This window comes from Arachis ipaensis, chromosome B09 (genome assembly GCF_000816755.2).
Source record: "Arachis ipaensis cultivar K30076 chromosome B09, Araip1.1, whole genome shotgun sequence".
NCBI lineage: Eukaryota > Viridiplantae > Streptophyta > Magnoliopsida > Fabales > Fabaceae > Arachis > Arachis ipaensis.
Window position 1 is genome coordinate 49,021,934 of NC_029793.2, and position 6,044 is coordinate 49,027,977.

Consider the following 6,044-nt stretch of genomic DNA (forward strand, 5'->3'; position numbering starts at 1 on the left):
GTTTATGCAAGAAATCATGAATTGAAGTATGAAAATCAAGATTAGAATGAAAAAATATGAAGAAAAATGAGTTTGCCACCTTCCCATCATCCTGGCGTTTGAACGCCTAAACACTGCCTGTTTTGGGCGTTCAATGTCCAAATGCTGATCTCCTGGGCGTTCAACGCCCAGTTGTTGTCCTTTTCTGGCGTTGAACGCCAGATTGCTACCCTTATTGGCATTACCATACACGAGTTGGTATGGAGAGGTCCCTATAGGGGTCTTGAATGCTGTTCTGTAAGCCCACAGAGCATCATCCAAGCTCCTTGCCCAATCTTTTCTACGGGTACTTACTGTCCATTCTAGGATTCTCTTTAATTCTCTGTTAGAGACTTCAGCTTGCCCATTAGTTTGTGGATGATATGGAGTAGCCACCTTATGGCGAATTCCATACCGAACCATGGCAGAGTAAAGCTGTTTATTGTAGAAGTGAGTGCCCCCATCACACCAAACCTGCTAAAGATATGTTTCTGGAGGAACTTCAGCACTGTTTTAGTATCATTGGTGGGTGTGGCAATGGCCTCAACCCATTTTGATACATAGTCAACTGCCACTAGAATATAAGTGTTTGAGTATGAAGAAAGGAGTAATAATCATGACCTGCCAGTCTTTCTAGCATTTGGTCTATGAATGGTAAAGGAAAATTATCCTTTCTGGTGGTTGTATTGAGCCTTCTGTAGTCAATACACATGCGCCACCCTGTAACTGTTCTTGTAGGAACCAGTTCATTTTTTTTCATTATGAATCACTGTCATACCTCCCTTTTTTGGGACGACTTAGACAGGGCTCACCCAGGGGCTATCAGAAATAGGATAAATAATCCCAGCCTCTAGTAATTTGGTGACCTCTTTCTGCACCACTTCCTTCATGGCTAGATTTAGCTGTCTCTGTGGTTGAACCACTGGTTTAGCATTATCCTCCAATAAAATTTTGTGCATGCATCTAGCTGGGCTTATGCCCTTAAGGTCACCTATGGACCACCCAAGAGCTGTCTTGTGTGTCCTCAGCACTTGAATAAGTGCTTCCTCTTCCTGTGAATTTAAAGCAGAGCTTATGATCACTGGAAAAGTGTCACCTTCTCCTAGAAATGCATATTTCAAGGATGGTGGTAATGGCTTGAGCTCGGGTTTAGGAGGTTTTTCCTCTTCCAGAAGAGATTTCAGAGGCTCTTTCATGTCCTCTGAAGCCTCCAAATTAGGCTGAACATCTTTAAAGATGTCTTCCAACTCCGATTCGAGACTCTCAGCCATGTTGATCTCTTCTACCAAGGAGTCAATAAGATCAACTTTCATGCAGTCTGTTGATGTGTCTGGATGCTGCATGGCTTTGATAGCGTTCAACTTAAACTCATCATCATTGACTCTCAGGGTCATTTCCCCCTGTTGGACGTCAATGAGGGATCGTCCAGTTGCTAGGAAGGGTCTTCCTAGAATGAGAGTAGCACTCTTGTGCTCCTCCATTTCCAGCACAACAAAGTCAGTGGGAAAGGCGAATGGCCCAACTCTGACAATCATGTCTTCAATCACGCCTGATGGGTATTTAGTGGAGCCATCAGCAAGTTGGAGACATATCTGGGTTGGTTTAACTTCTTCAGTTAAACCAAGCTTTTTGATAGTGGATGCTGGTATTAGGTTGATGCTTGCTCCAAGATCACATAAAGCTGTCTTGGTGCAATTACCTTCTAGTGTGCATGGTATCAGAAAACTCCCAGGGTCTTTAAGATTTTCAGGAAAGCTTTTCAGAATGACTGCACTGCATTCTTCAGTGAGAAGAACTCTTTCTGTTTCTCTCCAATCCTTTTTATGACTCAAGATCTCTTTCATGAACTTGGCATAAGAAGGTATTTGCTCAAGTGCTTCTGCAAATGGAATCTTTATTTCAAGAGTCCTGAGATAATCTGCAAAGTGAGCAAATTGCTTATCATGCTCCTCTTTCTGGAGTTTTTGAGGATAAGGTATCTTGGCTTTATATTCTTCAACCTTAGTTGCTGTAGGTTTATTGCCTACAGACGTGGTTGAAGAAGCCTTTTTAGAGGGGTTGTCATCAGCACGTGTGTGTGTCTGATCCCTCACTGGCAATTGAGTGCCAGAGTTAGAAGTTGGAGTGACGTGAGACGCCAACTCATTGTCTGTTCCTGGCGTCTGAACGCCAGAACTGTGCCCATTTTGGGCGTTCAGCGCCAGATCTTGCCCATTTTGGGCGTTCAATGCCAGATCCTTGCTTGTTTCTGGCGTTGAACGCCAGTCCTTGCTTGTTACTGGCGTTGAACGCCAGTCTTGGGCAGGGTCTGGGCGTTCAGCGCTAGCCTTCCACCAAATTTCTGGCGTTTTAACACCAGAATTACTTTTCCCTGGGCTCTTACTGTCCTCAGGTAAATTTTGGATGGTTTTCTCATTCCTTAGCTCTTTGCTGCCTTGAGGTGGGGTATGTAATGTTTTTCCACTTCTTAATTGAACTGCTTGGCATTCTTCTATTATTTGTCTTGACAGCTGCTGCTTGGTTTGCTTCAATTGTTCTTCCACATTTATATTAGCCGTCCTTGTCTCTTGTAGTTTATCCTTGAATTCAGCTAACTGCTTTGTTAGAAAATCCAATTGCTGATTGAATTCGGCAGCTTGTTTCACAGGACTGAGTTCAGCAGTTACTATTTTAACCTCTTCTTTCATGGAAGGGTCACTGCTTAGGTACAGATGCTGATTCCTGGCAACTGTATCAATGAGCTCTTGAGCCTCTTCAATTGTCTTTCTCATGTGGATAGATCCACCAGCGGAGTAATCTAGAGACATCTGAGCTCCTTCTGCAAGCCCATAATAGAAGATGTCTAACTGAACCCACTCTGAAAACATTTCAGAGGGGCATTTTCGTAGCATCTCTCTGTATCTCTCCCAGGCATCATAAAGAGATTCATTATCTCCTTGTTTAAAGCCTTGGATGTCCAGCCTTAGCTGTGTCATCCGTTTTGGGGGAAAGTATTGATTCAGGAATTTTTCTGTCAGCTGTTTCCATGTCCTTATGCTGGCCTTAGGTTGGTTATTTAACCACCTCTTAGCTTGATCTTTCACAGCAAATGGAAACAGTAATAGTCTGTAGACATCCTAATCTATTTCCTTATCATGTACTGTGTCAGCAATTTGTAAAAACTGTGCTAGAAACTCTGTAGGTTCTTCCTGTGGAAGACCGGAATACTGGCAATTTTGCTGCACCATGATAATGAGCTGAGGATTCAACTCAAAGCTACTGACTCCAATGGAGGGTATGCAGATACTACTCCCATATGAAGCAGTAGAGGGGTTAGCATACGACCCCAGAGTCCTCCTGTACTGTTCATTTCCACTTAGATCCATGATGGAGAAAGGGAGATGATGTAAAAAATATTTTTATTTATTTATTTATTTCGAAAATAAAATAAATTAAAAGAAAATAAATAAAAATAGGTGAAGATTTTCGAAAAAATGAGGGGAGAGAAAGTGGTAAGGAAGTTTTGAAAAAGATATGATTTGGAAAAGATTTTAAATTTTAAAAAAAATCTGAATTTTTTTTTTAAAAATGATTTTCGAAAATTTGTTTTAAAATTAGAGAGAAAAGATATTTTTGAATTTAGTGAGGAAAGAGAAAAACAATAAAATAGCACAAGACTTAAAATTTTTAGATCTAATGCTCCTTGTTTTCGAAAATTTTGGAGGGAAAACACCAAGGAACACCAAACTTAAAATTTTAAGATCACGACACAAGGAAAACTCAAGAACACTTTGAAGAATCACAAGAACACAAGCACATGAAGGAAGAACACCAAACTTAAAATTTTTAGAAACCCAAACTAAAATTTTCGAAAAACACAGAAAAATCAACAAGAAAACACCAAACTTAAAGTTTGGCACAAGATTTAATATAAAAATTATTTTTTTCGTTTGAAAAAGATTTTAAGAAAAGGAAAATAAGGATTCTAAAATTCTAACACGACAACAATAAGAGGCTCTAAACTAAAAAGAGAAATTTTTCCTAATCTAAGCAACAAAATAAGCCGTCAGTTGTCCAAACACGAACAATCCCCGGCAACGGCGCCAAAAACTTGGTGCACGAATTGTGGATCACACTTTTCACAACTCGTACCACTAACCAGCAAGTGCACTGGGTCGTCCAAGTAATACCTTACGTGAGTAAGGGTCGAATCCCACGGAGATTGTTGGTTTGAAGCAATCTATGGTTATCTTGCAATTCTTAGTTAGGAAGTCAATTATATTTATCAGTTGAATTGCGAATGAACAAGAGAGCATGGGTTAAAAGTTACTTGTTATGCAGTAATGGAGAATATGTTGGAGTTTTGGAGATGCTTTGTCTTCTGAATCTCTGCTTTCCTCTGTTCTCTGATTCATGCACGCACGTCCTTCTATGGCAAGCTATGTGTTGGTGGATCACTGTTGTCAATGGCTACCATCCATCCTTCCAGTGAAAAGGGTCCAGGTGCGCTGTCACCGCACGGCTAATCATCTGCAGGTTCTCGGTTGTACCGGAATAGGATTTACTATCCTTTTTGCGTCTGTCACTACGCCCAGCACTCGCGAGTTTGAAGTTCGTCACAGTCATCCAATCCCAGAATCCTACTTGGAATACCACAGACAAGGTTTAGACTTTCCGGATTCTCATGAATGCCGCCATCAATCTAGCTTATACCACGAAGATTCCGATTAAGAGATCTAAGAGATATTCATTCATTCTATAGTGGAACGTAAGTGGTTGTCAGGCACGCATTCGTGGAGGAATGATGATGATTGTCACATTCATCACATTCATATTGAAGTGCAAATGAATATCTTAGATAGGAACACGCATGTTTGAATGGAAAACAGAAATACTTGCATTAATTCATCGAGACACAGCAGAGCTCCTCACCCCCAACAATGGAGTTTAGAGACTCATACCATCAAAGAGTACAAAGTTCAGATCTAAAATGTCATTAGATACCAAATAAGTCTCTAAAAGTTGTTTAAATATTAAACTAGTAGCCAAGGTTTACAAAAAGTGAGTAGACTATGACAGATAGTGCAGAGATCCACTTCTGGGGCCCACTTGGTGTGTGCTGGGGCTGAGACTTAAACATTTCACGTGCATAAGGTTGTTTTGGGCGTTCAACGCCAGGTTTGGATCCATTTCTGGCATTGAACTCCAACTTTTAATCCTTTTCTGGCGCTGGACGCCAGAATTGGGCAGAGAACTGGCGTTGAACGCCAGTTTACATCGTCTATCCTTGAGAAAAGTATGGACTATTATACATTGCTGGAAAGCCCTGGATGTCTACTTTCCAACGCAATTGGAAGCGCGCCATTTAAAGTTCTGTAGCTTCAGAAAATCCACTTTGAGTGTAGGGAGGTCAGAATCCAACAGCATCAGCAGTCCTTTTTCAACCTGAATCAGATTTTTGCTCAGCTCCCTCAATTTCAGCCAGAAAAATATCTGAAATTACAGAAAAATACACAACTCATAGTAAAGTCCAGAAATATGAAATTCTCCTAAAAACTAATGAAAATAAACTAAAAACTAACTAAAATATACTAAAAACTATATGAAATTAACCCCAAAAAGTGTATAAAATATCCGCTCATCAGTCACTAATAGGTAAACAAAAATAGGAACAAAACAATCAATTGAAATTATCAAGGAAAACTTGAGGAATCTAGTTGAATAGCACTACACATGTGTTCAAGCTTTAACCAATCGATTGAATGCATAATTCAAAATACTTCAATCGATTTCATGCACGAAACAATCGATTGAATGCATACCATAGTGGATTTCATGCATTTTTCAATGGATTAGTTTCATACTTCAATCGATTGATTGCATATCTCAATTGATTTTAAGAACAATTCAAACATTTTCAAGCCCCTGCAACAAATTTTCTTCATTCTTCAACACATTTCCTTCAATCTCCACGCCTTGGAATGATGTCCCTTGGGTTTGAAATGCCTAGATTAGTGTATAGGAGATCAATTGCTTCCCTTTGATGA